The 16,354-nt window shown below is 39.4% G+C and overlaps 1 protein-coding gene across 1 annotated transcript in view; it reads right to left on the bottom strand.

Annotated features, from left to right (window-relative positions):
* The window catches only part of ZNF609 (zinc finger protein 609), an 89,626-nt gene extending 75,183 nt beyond the window's left edge, over positions 1-14,443 (bottom strand). Inside the window, exon 1 of the mRNA XM_036278525.1 lies at positions 14,405-14,443. The gene's annotated coding sequence lies outside the window, so the exon portion shown is untranslated. The remainder of the gene's footprint in view (positions 1-14,404) is intronic.
* Positions 14,444-16,354: the final 1,911 nt, after the last annotated feature.

Here is a 16,354-nt window from a genome sequence, read left to right as displayed (position 1 = left end):
TTGTCAATCTGTTCCACTACTGAAACAGCAATCCCAAGTACAGAAGGAGGTAAGTCCCTAGGGAGTCACCTACACACTCTCTCAGCTATCAAAGACAGCTCTTTTCTGGAAGTGGTTTTATTTCCTGCTAAGTTATTCAGTGCTGCTGATGTCCAGAGAGAAGATATGCTACTATCATTCTAGATTAGGCCAAGCTGCCCTGGCCAGTTTGGCTCAGCGGTTGAGCGTCGGCCTGCGGACCAGAAAGTCCTGGATTCGGTTCCTGCTAGGGGCATGTACCACACACACACAAAAAATTAGATAAGGCCAAACCCCTAGAGTTCCTTACTAACAGATCCAAAAAACATTTAAGATATAAGTAGAAAACACCAATGTTACATTCAAGCACTTTGCCAAATTAAACCCTGCCTATGGAACACCTAAAGAGAAGAAACTTAGCTGAACTGATCACTAAGAATAACAAGAACTAATACACATGAGGAGCTGATTAACATGTATATGCATCAAACTACCTTACTGATCAGAGTTACTAAGCAGAATTCAGGATCTCTGTATGAGGATGACTTTATTTAATTATTTAGTTAATTATAAAAGAGATTTTGGGGGGTGGGGAGTAGTGAAGAATCTACCTATGCGTTTGGAACTATTCAGTTTCCTTCCACTTTGCAACAGAAATCTAAGGAGAAATCATGGCGCAGCACAATAATGTTTAATTAGAGCTCCAGCTCTAATTACCATTTGGTCACATCTATAATCTACATTAAGCCATAGTGCATAATAAGCAGCTCTGTGATATTCATCTAATAACCTATGTGGTTTTATGGGATTTTATATTCTACTGTTCATTGGAACAAACATAGCTTCATTTATCACTCTCCAGGAGAAAATAAAAATCAGAAAAGGACTCATTTTGTCATCTTTCCCATATACTTAGGATTAAGAGCAGGGATAGTCAGGAGATTGATGCCAGCAGGAAAAACAAGCAACAGGAACATAAAAAGTTAAGGTAATTAAATACTTTAACAACTAGGACAACAATAAAAGCTGGGCCAGTTCTCACTCTGAAATGCTAAGTGCCACCATGGCTCCTGGGACTCACTGAATGCTGAGGTAAACAACAAAACCCTGAAAAGAAGAATTGAAATATGGAAATCTCTGAAGTTTCCCAACAATTCATGTTCCTTATCTTTTAATAATATTTCTTTCAATTCACCTCTAGATATTATTCTTAATAGCACCTATTAGGGATCTGAGTGTTGATAGGCAGGTGACACAGAAATGAGGACTAGAGACAATAAAGGCCAGAGACATTAATTTCCTTGCAAGAAGTAATTATACACTGACTTCAGCCGCTTCCCACACATGAGAGGTACTGATGGAGAAAAAACTTCAAGGTAGCAACAGAATTTTGGGGGTAGAAATGCAGTGAAGAAATATTTGGTTTAGCCCCTCTCCACTCCCTTATACAAATATTAGTCTGATATCTTCACCTTCACAGTCCAAAGGTAGAAAGGAAGCTGGCACAGTCAGAACGGCTCAGTTGGTTCAGTGCCATCCACGTACCAATTCCCGATGCCTGGGTTGCACTTTGTTCCCAAGTTAGAGAGTATACGAAAGGCAACTGATTGACGTTTCTCTCACTCTCTCTCTCTAGCAAGTCCTTGGGTAAGGATTTAAATAAAAGGAAGGAAGAAAGGAAGCAAGCAAGCAAGCAAGCAAGCAAGCAAGCTGATTCTACTGATAACTGTAGTAGCTCTAAAAAACTACCTTTTATCCAAGAATGAAAGGTAATTGGGGACAATGGTTAGATGAATGTTCACATTTATTCATAATTATTAGATGAGATTATGTAGAAAGTAGAATGTCATCAAATATATTAAATACAATATTAATAAGATGCTGTCTTTCTTTTTTTTTTATCCCCACTTGAGGACATTTTTGCATTTATCTTCAGATAGAGCAGGAGGGAGAGAGGGGACAAAAGAGAGAGAGAAACATTGATATGAGCGAGACACATCGAGTGGTTGCCACCCACATGACCCCAACTGGGGCGGGGGACAAACTGCAACCGAGGTACATGCCCTTAGTGGAAACCGAACCTGGGACTCTGGTCCGCAGGCCGATGCTCTAACTGCTGAGCCAAACTGGCCAGGGCGATGCTGTCTTTCTTTAATAAATTCAAAGATCCTTCAAGATTTCACAGTGACTCAGCTTCAGCAATACTAACAGTAATATAGATTCCTGATTCACGGACAAATATATAAGTACTCCCCCTGCCAACACATTACATAACACTTGACTCGCTCACAAAGCTTATTATGGGTTATTAAAAAGAGCAGAAATTATTTTTTAAGAAGACTTAACACTGATTTTTAGGGTGAGAGGGAGGAGAGAGAAAAGAAACATTGATTTGAGAGTGCAACATCAACTGGCTATTTCCTGCAGCCCCCCCACTGGGGATCAAGCACGAAACCTGGGCATGTGCCCTGACCAGGAATTGAACAGGCAACCTTTTGCTGCATGGGATGATGCCTAACCAATTGAGCCACTCAGCCAGGGCAAAAAGAGCAGGTATTTTTAAAAACCACATTTATTATGTTATTTGTCTCTTAAATTAAAGTGGAAGAAATATCCTCAGTTATTTTAATTTCTTCATGCTGACTGGGATTTTGAGACAAAATAAGTTTACTGTATTCATTTAATAATTGAGGATTATTTTTGCCTATTCTGAAATATTAATGATTCCTGTTGCGAGAGGTTGGCAGGTAGAAATCATGGAATAACTGAGGATGAGAGGGAAATCTAAATTCTTCTTTTCCACAAAGCTTTTGTCAGAATGGAAAGAAGAAGGAAGGAAGGAAGGAAGGAAGGAGGGAAGGAAGGAAGGAAGGAAGGGAGGAAGGAAGAAGACTGCTGGTTTGCAGAGCTTACAGATTTCGCTTAAGAATGTTTTGAGAAAGAACTTGATTATAACTCTGGTTAATTTCCAAGACATCTTGTAGCAGAAGGCAAAGAGGAAAAAGAAGAAAGACATGGTAGCTGGTACCATAACTAGAATCAAACAGTTCTGAGAGCCCAGCCGGTGTGGCTCAGTGGTTGAGCACTGACCCATGCACCAAGAGTTCGCCAGTTCGATTCCTGGTCAGGGCACATGCCCAGGTTGTAGGCCAAATCCCCAGTGGAGGGCATGCAGGAAGCGGCCAATCGATGTTATCTCTCATCGATGTTTCTCTCTCTCTCTCTCTCCCCCCCTTTCCTCCCTCAAAAATCAATAAAGAAAGAAAAAGGAAAAAGAAAAAACAAGGAACAGTTCTGAGAAACTACATACTCTATTCACAGAAAACTTACTTTAGCACTCATTTTAACCAATCTGTACTTGGTCAAGGTCAGCAGTGAAGGCTGATAAGTGTATATCAGAAAATGTAAGTACAGTGAACATATAATCTGAACACTACAGACTAACCATAGGACATTCTCCTGCAATGCTCTGTATACAATCTCAGGCTTAGACCCTAAAGACCTCTTCTGGTAAAGAGGAGACAGCAAATCAAAGGATCCTAAACATTAAAGTCTGTCTAAATTCCCAGAGTATGGAAATGGATTAATTATGCTGAAAATTTAACAAAGGAAAAAAATCTCATAAAGGAAATCAATGCATAACACAAATCACATGGCAGTGTCCATTACTGTGGCAAAGGTGTTGCTAAATGAAGCATCTATTCTGTTCTTCTAAAGTTTTCTTACTCTATCATCTCCTGCTTGCTTGAAATTCACATTTTCCTTTAGCAAAGCTACTAACTTTGCAGCTGATGAGTGAAACTACCTCTGAAAGTAATTTTTTTTCACAGAAGGTTGATAATCCCTCCCATTCCTGTATTGTTCCAAGGAAAGTGCTGGAATTGGCTTCTCAAGAATAAAGAATTTGAAAAAAAATCATTCTCTGGCTGCAATTACTTCCTCTCCTGAACATACTTCTTACCTCCTTTCACATACTCACTTCCTAAAAAGTCAGGGCTGGAGCTTGTCATTACTACTCCATTCTCTTACCCTTGAAGATACAAAAAGAAACATACAAAAAAAGTTACCCACAAACCAAATAAGGTGAATACAACAGAAAGCTAAAGCCTTTTTATGAATTGTTCAGAAGCACAGATATTAGAAAAAAAGTCTCAATTCACTTACAACATGAATGGACTAAACTGTTCTAAAGAACCTAATTGTGCCCTGGCCAGTTTGGCTCAGCGGTTAGAGCGTCGGCCTGCGGTTCAGAAACACCCGGGTTTGGTTCCTGCTAAGGGCGCATACTTTGGTTGCAGTTTGTCCCCGGCCCTGGTTGGGTTGTGCGGGTGGCAGCCACACATGTGTGTCCCTTTCACATCGATGTTTCTCTCTCTTTCTCTCCCTTCCACTCTATCTGAACAAAAAATGGAAAAATGTCCTCAGGTGAGGATAAAAAAAAAAAAGAAGAACCTAATCATCATTCATATTGGCTGTCCTATGAGGAAGCATAAGAATTCTAAATTCAGACATCACAAACCACATCTTGCTCTCCAGGACCTTGGGAAGAGAAATGGGAATGATGCTCCCTGCTTTAACTAGCTGTTCTTCAACTTTTTGGTCTTGGGAAATCTTAAAAATTGAGAACTTTTTACAGAGCTTTTATTTATGTAGGCTGTATCTATTGATATTTACTATATTAGAAACTAAAACAAAGGTTTAATATGTACTAATTAACTTATTTAAAACAACTAAAATTTTGAGGAGACTTCCAGTCAATATAGCGGCATAGGTAAATGCAGTCTCACCTCCTCCATAACGACATCAAAATTACAACTAATCATTCAGAATCGCCTGACATCGAGCTAAATGGAAGTCCTATTACTATGAAATTAAAGAAGAAGCCACATTGAGACTGGTAGGGGGGTTGGAGGGATGGAGGGGCTGGTCCCACACCCATGTTTGGCGGATAAAAATCAGGAGGGATACCTCAGCTGGAAAGGTGCTCCCTGAGGAGTGAGGAGTCCCTGTCAGAGTTCCAGCTCAAGGTTCCAGCGCCAGGAAGAGAAGTCCCCATGACTTCTGGCTATAAACACCAGAGGGAACTAAGGCTGAGGCTGCTGGAACCCCAGGCAGCTCCTCTTAAAGGGCCCGAACATGGACTTACTCGGACTTGCTCCTTCTGGACTCCAGAGTTGAGGAAGCAGCTTGAAAGGCACGAGAGAGAGACACACTGGGAAGAACCGAGTTGTCTGGCATTGGGGTGAGAACTGGAGAGGCAGCTTTCTCCCAACAGACTTACTGTGGAAGGCTGTTGTTCCTTTGGTGAGCCCTTCCCTGGGGCAGCAAAAGGCAGCCATATCTGGGACTCCAGCAACCTGGCTCGCAGTTTGCCCCACCCTGGTGATTCCCTGAGGCCCTGTCCCACCCAACCTCTGGGCACACCCAAGCTGTTTCCAGTGGCTTTATCACAGGATTAGCCCATCTTGGATCCTGCTTCAGGTTTTCCTAAAATCTCTCCAACAAGCAGCATCTGGTCTCAGGGAGCCCCATACCTCTCGTTAAGTAGCCCCAGGCCTGACATTAGAAGCAGCCAGCCTTGGTTCACAACTTGGCTTTTCCTGGGCATGTTCAAGCCCAACACAAGAAGCAGCTGTCTGCAGATCACTCAGTAACTTATGCCTGGTGGCCTGGGGTAGAACACAGGCAGAGACTGACCTTGCCCCAAAGCCAGCACACCCAGTGGACAGCTTCAGACCACATGGAAGCACCACCACCCAAACACCTCCACAAGTAACACACTCAAGGAGTGGACTCAGTGAGTACCAGAGTCCTATGAAGTAAGTCTTGCTCTGTGTTGGGCCCCTATACTGCTGATCCTCCAAGGGAGTCAGAGGCCAGTGGTCAGTGGGCACAGCCAGTCCCTGCAGCTGATCAGCCTGAGTAAATCCCTCCCATTGATGTGCCAACAGCAATCAATACTCAATTACAACAGAATGGTGTATAGTCCACACTACGGGTGTACCTTGAGGGCTCAGCTGGAGTGATCAGGGATGCTGTGCCATAGGACCCTACAGGACACCTACAACAATAGGCCACCCTAAGAAGCCTAGGAGACATAGCAACTCTATCTAATACATAGAAACAAACACAGGGAAACAGCCAAAATGAGGATACAAAGAAATATATCCCAAGTGAAAGAACAGAATTCCAGAAAAAGAACGAAACAAAATGGAGATAAGCAGTCAATTAGATACAGAGTTCAAAACACTGGTTATAAGAATGCTCAAGGAACTTAGTGAGATCTTCAAGGAACTTAAGGAGAAATACAAGGAACTTAGTGAGAACATCAACAACATAAAAAAGGACCAGTCAGAAATGAAGGATACACTAAAGAATAATTTACAGGGAATCAATAGAAGAGTAGATGAAGCCAAGAAGCAAACCATCAAATTGGTATATAAAGAAGCAAACAACACCCTATCAGAACTGGAAAAAGAAAAAAGAATAATAAAAAAATGAGTACAGTGTAAGGAATCTCTGGGACAACTTCAAGTGTACCAACATTCACATCATGGGGGTGCCAGAAGAAGGAGAGAGAAAGCAAAAAATTGAAAACCTATTGGAAAAACTAATGACAGAAAACTTCCCTAACTTGGTGAAGGAAACAGACATACAAGACCAGGAAGCACAGAGAGTCCCAAATAAGATGAACCCAAAGAGGCCCACACCAAGACACATCATCATCAAAATGCAAAAGGTTAAAGCAGCAAAAGAAAAGCAGTTAGTTACCTACAAGGGAGTTCCCATAAGACTATGGGCTGATTTCTCAAGAGAAACTTTGCAGGCCAGAAAGGAGTGGCAAGAGATATTCAAAGTGATGAAAAGCAATGACCTACAACCAAGATTACTCTATCCTGCAAAGCTATCATTTAGAATCGATGGACATATAAAGAATTTCCCAGACAAGCAAAAGCTAAAGGAGTTCATCACCACCAAACCAGTATTATATGAAATGTTGAAGGGTCTTCCTGAAGGAGAACAAAAATCTGAATAAAATGGCAATAAATACATATCAACAATTGAATCTACAAACAAAATGAACAAGCAAAACAGAGACTCATAGATACCGAGAACTTTTTGTTGCTTGCCAAATGAAATGGAAGGGTGTTAGAGGGATGGGTGGAGGGAGGGTAGGAAAAGATAAACCAAAGAACTTCTGTGCATATGTGCATAACCAATGGACACAAACAATAGGGTGGGGAAGGCAGGAGGAGGGCTGGATTGGGAAGGAGGGGGTCGATGGGAGAAAAACGGGGGAACATCTGTAATATATTCAACAATAAAGATAAGTTTTTTAAAAGTAAAAAAACAAATAAAACAACTAACAATTTTAAAATTATAAAATTAGACAGAGAATAGATTAGTAGTGGCCAGGGGTATGGGATGTGGAGGTGGTTAAGAAAGTGCAACACAAAGGATCCAGGTAGTGATGAAACTGTTCTGTATCTTAATTGTGTGTAAATACCCAATCCTACACATGTGACAAAACTGCGTAGAAGTAAACACGCATGCACACACACACACACATCAGTACAAGTAAAATGGGGGGATCTGAACATGATATGTGGGTTGCATCAATGTCAATATCTCTGCTGTGACACTGTACTACAGCTTTGCAAGGTGTTATCATTGGGGGGAACTAGGTAAAGGGTACATCAGATCTCTCTGAATTATTACAACTACAATTATCTCAAAATAGATGAATAAAAAATTGAGAACTCTAAAGAGCTTTTTTTTTTTTATGTGAAATATATCTATGGATCGTCACCACACTAAAATTAAAAAAAAAAAATTTAATGTGTTAACTTGTGTTTATTGATTTCAGAGAGAGGAAGGGAGAGGAAGAGATAGAAACATTGATGAGAGAGAAACATCAGTCAGATTCCTCCTGCATGCCCCCTACTGGGGATTGAGCCCATAACCCAGGCATGTGCCCTGACTGGGATTGAACCATGACCTCTTGGTACATAGGATGACACTCAACCAACTGAGCCACATTGGTGGAAGTATATTAACTTGTTTTAAATAACACTTAACAGCCTATTTTGTTCTACCATATATAACATTTTAAATAAAAATACCTACACTTTTTCAAAAGAAAAGAGAAGAGTGGAACTGATTTATATTTTGCAAATCTCTCCAATGTCTGATTTAATAGAAGACAGCTAGATTCTCATGTCTGCTTCTGCATTTAATCTGTTGGTTAAATGTTTTGGTTAAAAGTTTATTTAAAAAAAAAACAAAACTTGCTCTGGCTGGTGTGACTCAATGGTTAGAGGATTGGTCCAAGCATGGAAGGGTGTGGGTTCAATTCCTGGTCAAGGGCACGTACCTGGGTTGCAGGTTCAATCCCCAGTCCTGGTTGTGGCGTGTGCAGGAGGCAACCAATTGATGTGTCTCTCTCATATCAATGTCTCCCCCCCACCCCCCCGCCTTCTACCCTCTCTAAAAATCAATGGAAAAATATCCTTGGGTGAGGATTAACCAAACAAACAAAAAACTAACAACAAACTGGCCTCATACAGATTATATATATAATATAGCCTTTTCAGATAAGTGTGAATATTTTTCTTTGATATGACACCAAAACTCAGCAAGTGACAGTTCTTAAAGGTTAGTGTCAATGTGAAATCTGAAATTATTAACAATGAACTTTTTTGTACTCTGTTACATTATAATCCATTGGTCTATCTTGCACTTTGAATATTTCTTTTATCCATGTATGATTTTTAACATCACGCATTAGTCAATTCACTGAGTGATGCAGCTCTTTCAAATATGTATTGAAAGGTGGGGGAGGGGGGTGCTGGGTAAGAAGGGTGAAGAGATTAAGCAAAGAAAAAATAAAGAAAGACTCATGGACACAAACGATAAACAGTATGGAGAATGCCAGAGGGAAGGAGGTATGAGGAGGCAGGTAGAAGAAGGTTAATGGGATAAATGGAAGGAGACGTGACTTGGGGTGGTTAATACACAATACAATATATAGATGATATATTGTAGGATTGCATACCTGAAACCTGTATAATTTTATTAACCGATGTCACCCCAATAAATTTAAACTTTAAAAATTCATATTCTCTGGGCACATCAGAAACAAATTTTCCAAAATTATAATGTTTGCTTGAAAGCTGAAATTTTATCATTAACAAAAAATATTGCCAGTTGTTTTCCTTGGAGCAATAGGCTCATTTCATTCACTTTCAAGAAAATGTCTGCCAAATACCCAAGTCTGAATGACTAATCTTGTCAGTTGTTCTTTCAAGTGAAAAAATGGTTTTCAGCCCTGGCTGATTTGGCTCAGCAGTTAGAGCGTTGGCCCTCGGACCAGAGAGTCCTGGGTTTGGTTCCCGCTAAGGGCATATACCTTGGTTGCGGTTTGTCCCCAGCCCTGGTTGGGGTAGTATGGGTGGCAGCCACTCGATGTGTGTCTCTCTCTCTCTTCGTCCCTCCCTCCCACTCTATCTGAAGATAAATGCAAAAAAAAAGGTATTCAATGAAAAAACTGGGTTGGTCAGCCCACCAATTACACAGGTGTTAATGTGTACTTATAAAATGACAGGTACTCAAAGGTTGAGATATAATTAATACTTTTTACTGCTTTACTAAAGATATTTTAAAGTGAAACTGGCTTTATAATTTTAAAAATCTTTTACTGAAAGAACATTGCAATGAAGAATGTGATGGCTACTAGTGAAGTTTGGTACCATTGATTTGTGCCAAGATGCCAGTCATTTTACCCACCATTGCATTTGCACTATTAGTGAAAAGTCAACAGAGTGAAAGGGCAAATGAGGTCTTAGTATTAGTATGAAAATAGTTTTGACCTAGCAGGACCTCTGAAAAGGTCTGAGTGATACCTAGGGGTCTGAGGGTTATATTTGAGAAGTAATCAAGTTTCATGTTCTAGGACTGGGAAGTGATCAGCTTCTCCAGAAGCGTATGCCCATCTGATTCCTAAACAAAACTAGAATTCTGGGAGCACGAAGTTGAGGGAGATTGCCTGTTCATCAGGCAAACAAAAGTGCCTTGTTTGAGTGAAGGAAAGAGACAAAGGCAGGGAAAGTTATTAGTAAGAGTGAAGTAGGAAAGAACACTCCTAAAATTCATATACTAAGGATCTCATAAGGGATGTTTATGAGTTAGAGATCAACAGATTTCAGCAACTGAGTAAATAGTGAGTATTTAAAAAACTTGGGAAAATGAATGTTTCTCTCTCTCTCTCTCTCTCTCTTCCTCTCTCTCCCTCCCTCTCTATCTGTACAAAAAATGGAAAAATATCCTCGGGTGAGAATAAAAAAAAAAAAGAAAGAAAGAAATTGATGGCATTCTTATACACCAATGATGAACTCACAGAAAGAGAAACTAAAAAACAATACCATTTACCATTGCGGCAAAAAAATTAAGATACCTAGGAATAAACTTAACCAAAGAAATAAAGGACGTATTCATAGAAAACTACAGGTCATTGAAAAAAGAAATAGAGGAAGATATAAAAAAGTGGAAGCACATACTTTGTTCATGGATTGGAAAAATTAACATCATTAAAATGTCCATATTACCCAAAGCAATCTATAGATTCAATGCAATCCCCATCAAAATACCAACGACATATTTCACAGAACTACAAAAAATACTTCAAAAGTTCATATGGAACCAACAAAGACCTCGCATAGCCACAGTAATCTTGAAAAAGAAGAACAAAGTTGGAGGGATCACATTACCAGATTTCAGGTTATACCACAAAGCCACTGTAATCAAAACAGTCTGGTAGACTAGTGGAACAGAACAGAGAACCCAGAAATGGACCCAAGGCAATATGCTCAATTAATATTTGACAAAGGTGGCATGAGCATACAGTGGAGTAAAGACAGCCTCTTTAATAAATGGTGTTGGGAAAATTGAACAGCTACATGCAAAAAATTGAAAGTAGACCATCAACTTACACCATACACAAGAATAAACTCAAAATGAAAAAAAGACTTAAATGTGACTCATGAATCCATAAAAACCCTAGAAGAAAATGTAGGCAACAAAATTTCAGACATCATACACAGCAGAATTTTCACTGATGCATCACCTAAGGCAACAGAAACAAAGGAGAAAATGAACACGAGACTACATCAAACTAAAAAGCTTCTGCACAGCAAAAGACTCAATCATCAAAATGAAAAGGCAACCCACTGTATGGGAGAGCATAATTGCCAATGATATATCAGACAAGGGGTTAATTTCCAATATATATAGAGTGCTCATACAACTCAACAAAAGGAAGACAAAGAACCCAATTAAAAAATGGGCAGAGGAACTAAACAGACACCTCTCCAAACAGGACATACAAATGGTTAAGAGACATATGAAGAAATGCTCAACATCAGCAGTCATCAGAGAGATGCAAATTAAAACAACAATAAGGTATCACCTCACACCTGTCAGAACAGCCGCCATTAACAAATCATCAAACAACAAGTGTTGGTGAGGGTGTGGGGAAAAGGAGACTCTAGTACACTGCTGGTGGGAATGCAGACTGGTGCAGCCACTATGGAAAACAATATGGTGTTACCTCAAAAAAATTAAAAATTGAACTTCCATTTGACCCAGTGATCCCGCTTCTAGGAATATACCCTAAGAAGCCTGAAACACAAATCAGAAAGAATATATGTATCCCCATGTTTGTAGCAGCACTATTTACAATAGCTAAGATCTGGAAACAACCCAAATGTACATCAGTAGATGAATGGATAAAAAAGCTGTGGTACATATACACAATGAAGTACTATGCAGCTGTAAGAAAAAAGCTCTCTTATCCTTTGAGACGACACGGAGGGACCTGGAAAGTATTATCCTAAGCCAATCAAGCCAAACAGAGAAAGACAAGCATCATATGATCTCACTTATTTGTGGAATATAATGAACATAACAGTCTGAGGAATGAGGTAGTCCCAGAGACGTGGAAGTGTGGTACAGACTGACAATCCCCAGAAGAGGGGGTGGTGGGGGAGAGATAAACCACAGAACTTATATGCAGATATGCATGAATAATGGATATGGACAACAAAGCTGGGGACAGGGCAGGGAGGGAGAAGAGGGGGGAATCAGTGGGGGGAAAAAGGAGAAACATCTGTAACAATAATTAATTAATTAATTAATAAAAAAGATAATAGGCACAGAATAGGCATAGCATGGAAGAACTTGATAAATGAGCTAACTAACCACTCAAGGGTGAAATTCTTTCTGTAACAGGCATTCATAAAACCACTATTTGAACTGGCATCCCCACCTACCTATGTGGGTAAAGAAGATAACCCTTACTTTACTGGAGTGATTTAAAAGATTAAATTCCTTATCATATATCAAGTACCTAGCAGTGTGCCTACATTATTCTGGCAATCTCAAATGATAGCCATTATCAGCTATCTAAGAGTCAAGTCACTTTTGAAAGCTCATATTGAATTTCATATCCATTAAAACTCCCTAGATATTTTCTAATCAAATTTTGAAAAGATTATCTTCTATCCCTGACCCCTCGCTTTCTTTCCCAGAAGCAACCAAAGTAAAGCATATATATTTGCTTGTTCATATGTACCTTCCCTTTATTCTTTTTACACAAATGACAGTGCACTATATACATATAAATATGTACCTTATTTCTTCATGTAATAAAAATGTAGGTAACTGTTTTGAACTTTAAGTACTCATTTCAACAAGATATACTGGTTGAAATTTCAACTCTATTAGTTAATAGCTAGGTGACCACAGACACATTATGCAATCTTTCTGAGCCTCGGTTTCCTTTTCTGTAAAATAAAAACATTAAGGGTTTCACATGGTCATTGTATAGCAATTAATGACATGTAAAGTACTTGTGTATAATGCTCAAGACACAGTAAAAGTTCAATACATGTTAGCTTATAATAATGATGATGATAGTTATAATAACAGTATCTTATTTTAGTCCATCATTCAGTCTCTTATGACATTGTCAATCTTTATTCAGACATTCAGTGCTTGAGCTATCTGTCCGTAGTTGCTCCTGATAGTCAGTTGCTTTCCCTTCCTTCTTCTTCTAGTAGAGGAATTTTTCTTTCCTATGGAAAATCTACTACCCCAATCTCATTTCACTACAGGAGTGACCTAACTCCACCCAAACTATATGAAATCAGGTTATGGAGATTCCTTCTTTTTCTGGTCCCTTAAGATAAAAGGATTAATTAAATATGGAGCTGCCAGTGGCCACTTCTCCTCACATATGAAGAAGACTTGTCTAAGAATAAAGCCAATTCAGGGGGAAATAGAATAGGGAGATGAATCAAGACAATCTGCATGAAATTATTTAAGGCCCTGCCTGAAATCAATAAACTCTATTTGTATGGACCTACAAATTCCTTTGTTTGCTTAAACTAGCTTGAGCCAGATTTCCATTACAAGTGAAAAAGTCCTGCCCTGGCCGGTTTGGCTCAGCGGTTGGAGCGTCGGCCTGCGGTACAGAGAGACCCGGGTTCGGTTCCCGCTAAGGGCACGTACCTCGGTTGCAGTTTGTCCCCGGCCCTGGTTGGTCGTGAGGGCGGCAGCCACTCGATGTGTCCCTTCACATCGATGTTTCTCTCTGTCTCTTCCTCTCTCTCCCTCCCGCTCTATCTGAACAAAAAATGGAAAAATGTCCTCGGGTGAGGATAAAAAAAAAAAAAAGAAAAAGTCCTGACCACTATATATCACCCACAAATTTATATGCATAGTTTCTATTTAGTCATGGAAGTTACCAAAGGTAGACTCTTGTGGTCCACTACCTCCATTCTAGCTTACAAACATCTAGTAATCAATACTCTTTAAATATAGCTCTCAGCCCGCTATAAAGTCACCTAATTGTATCACCATCTAGTCCACATTTCATCAACATGTCATCAAAAATATAAAAGCCCTGGCCAGTTTGGCTCAGCGGTTAGAGCGTTGGCCTGCGGTCCAGAGAGACCTGGGTTCAGTTCCTGCTAAGGGTATGTACCTCGGTTGCTATTTGTCCCCAGCCCTGGTTGGTCTTGCGGGTGGCAGCCACTCGATGTGTCCCTTTCACATCGGTGTTTCTCTCTCTCCCTCCCTCCCACTCTATCTGAACAAAAAAAGGAAAAATGTCCTCGGGTGAGGATAAAAAAAAAATATATATATATATATCATAAAGGTCTTTTTCAAACACCTTGAAGAAATCAAGGCATTCTAATCTACCAACCCAACAACTCCACTGGGAAGAGAGAAAAAAAGTTCAGAGTATTTTGTTATAGAACTTAATTTGGTTTCAAATACGCATTCTTTTTCTGTATCCTTTCTTCATTCAGAAACATTAAATACTTACTACGGCCAAAGCACTGTACTATGTGAGGAATCTTAATCTGAAAATAAACACAGGGTAAATAGCTATGCAAGTAACATTAAATTATCTCTTTTTGCTGTATATCTACAAAAACTTAAAGATATCAGCTGAAAAGCCTATAGTTTGTTTAAAACTAGTATTTATTAAATAGCCTGCTCCTAGGTCTGGTGGGTTAAACAAAGTAAACAAGTAATTAGGTCTACTGGGGCAAAAAAATGTGAACAAGTAATTAAAGCAATGTAATAAAGAATGCAAATGAGGTAAGTACGAAGGGGGCAAAATAACTTGTGCACACCTGGGAGAGAGGCAAGTAACATTTCACCTGATTCTTGAGGAATAAGTTCAACAGAAAGATAAGGAAAAGCAGATTACTTTCATCAGCTGCAATACCAAATACATGGCCTGAGAGGGAACCACAAATTTTGGAGGGAGTGGTGGGAGATTACATGTCATTGTACAGTCAACGTGGAGTTTTAAGCAGGGAAGAAATATGATCCAATATCCTTTTTTTTTTTGTTTTTACTTTGGCTCTGAAGGAGATTAATCAGAAGGCAAGGACACCAGTTAAAAGCTCACTATAACAGTTCAAGTAATACTTTATAATGATGGCTTGAACCAAGGCAGTGGTAGTTGTAACAGAAAGAAAGGTATGGGTTAGAAGTGAAATCAATACGACTTAACGGTTGACTCAATGTCAAATAGGTAAGAAAAATCTGGGCTGAATTCAAGATTTCAGATAAGAGGTGTAAGAAAACAATAGCATACATAACAAATTGTGTTTGTTTGTTTTTTATCCTCACCCGAGGACATTTTTTTCCATTTTTTTGTTCAGATAGAGTGGGAGAGTGAGAGAGGAAGAGAAAAAGAGAGAAAGAGAGAGAGAGAGAGAGAGAAAAACATCGACGTGAAAGGGACACACTGAGTGGCTGCCACCTGCATCACCCAACCAGGGCCAGGGACAAACTGCAACTGAGATATGTGCCCTTAGCGGGAACCGAACCCAGGTCTCTCTGGACCGTAGGCCTACGCTCTTACCGCTGAGCCAAACCGGCCAGGGCCATAACAAATTGCTGACTGGACAGAATCAGAAAACAAGTTAAACTTTGGGCACGAGTTTCAAGTATGTAGCTGGAAATATAAAACTAGAACTCAGGAGAAAGATCAGGGCAGTAGGCAACAGAAGTTATAAAACTGCTTTACCCAATTGTAAGAGTCAATATATTAACAGATTTTTACTGCCTTCATTAGTTAAATATGGTCCTTATTCTAATACAAGTCCATTGAACAGAGCAATACAATGGAGAATCATGCAATTTTAGAAAAACAGATATCCTGCATTTGTAGAGTCAATACAAAGTTTATATCCTTGCTTGCAAAATTTCACTTTAGATTAGAAGATAAACTAATAAACAATCACAATAGAGATAAACAAATGACTGCAAGTACCCTACGCCCAGGGAGTGACTGCCAGAGAGAATAGGGAAGACTTCCTATTAATGTGGACCTAACTGATAAGTTATGAGCCTCCTAAGAGAAGGAGGAAGAAAGGAATAGCCTGTTCAAAGGTACTCAGTCATGAACAAAGAATATATTCAAAAGCTGCATAGTTGTTTGGTTTGGTTGAAGAGTACAGGTAGAGTAAAATTTGTACTTAACTTTGCAAGTTTTAAGATACTACTGAGGTAGCTGGTTGAGTAGCTCAACTGGTTAGAGCATCGTCCTGATACACCAAGGTTGCAGGTTCAATCCCCGGTCAGGGCACATAACAAGAATCAAGCAATGAATGCATAAATAAGTGGAACAACAAATCGAAGCTTTTCTTGCTCTCTCCCCCTAAAATTAATTAAAAAAAAAAAAAAAACCCACAAAAAACTACTGAGGAACTAAAGCAGAGGAATGGTATCAGATTTGTATATTTAAAGATAAAATGAG

Source organism: Molossus molossus, unplaced genomic scaffold (genome assembly GCF_014108415.1).
Source record: "Molossus molossus isolate mMolMol1 unplaced genomic scaffold, mMolMol1.p scaffold_m16_p_1, whole genome shotgun sequence".
NCBI lineage: Eukaryota > Metazoa > Chordata > Mammalia > Chiroptera > Molossidae > Molossus > Molossus molossus.
The sequence above is the reverse complement of the archived record's forward strand: the minus strand, read 5'-3'. Positions and strand labels throughout refer to the sequence as shown.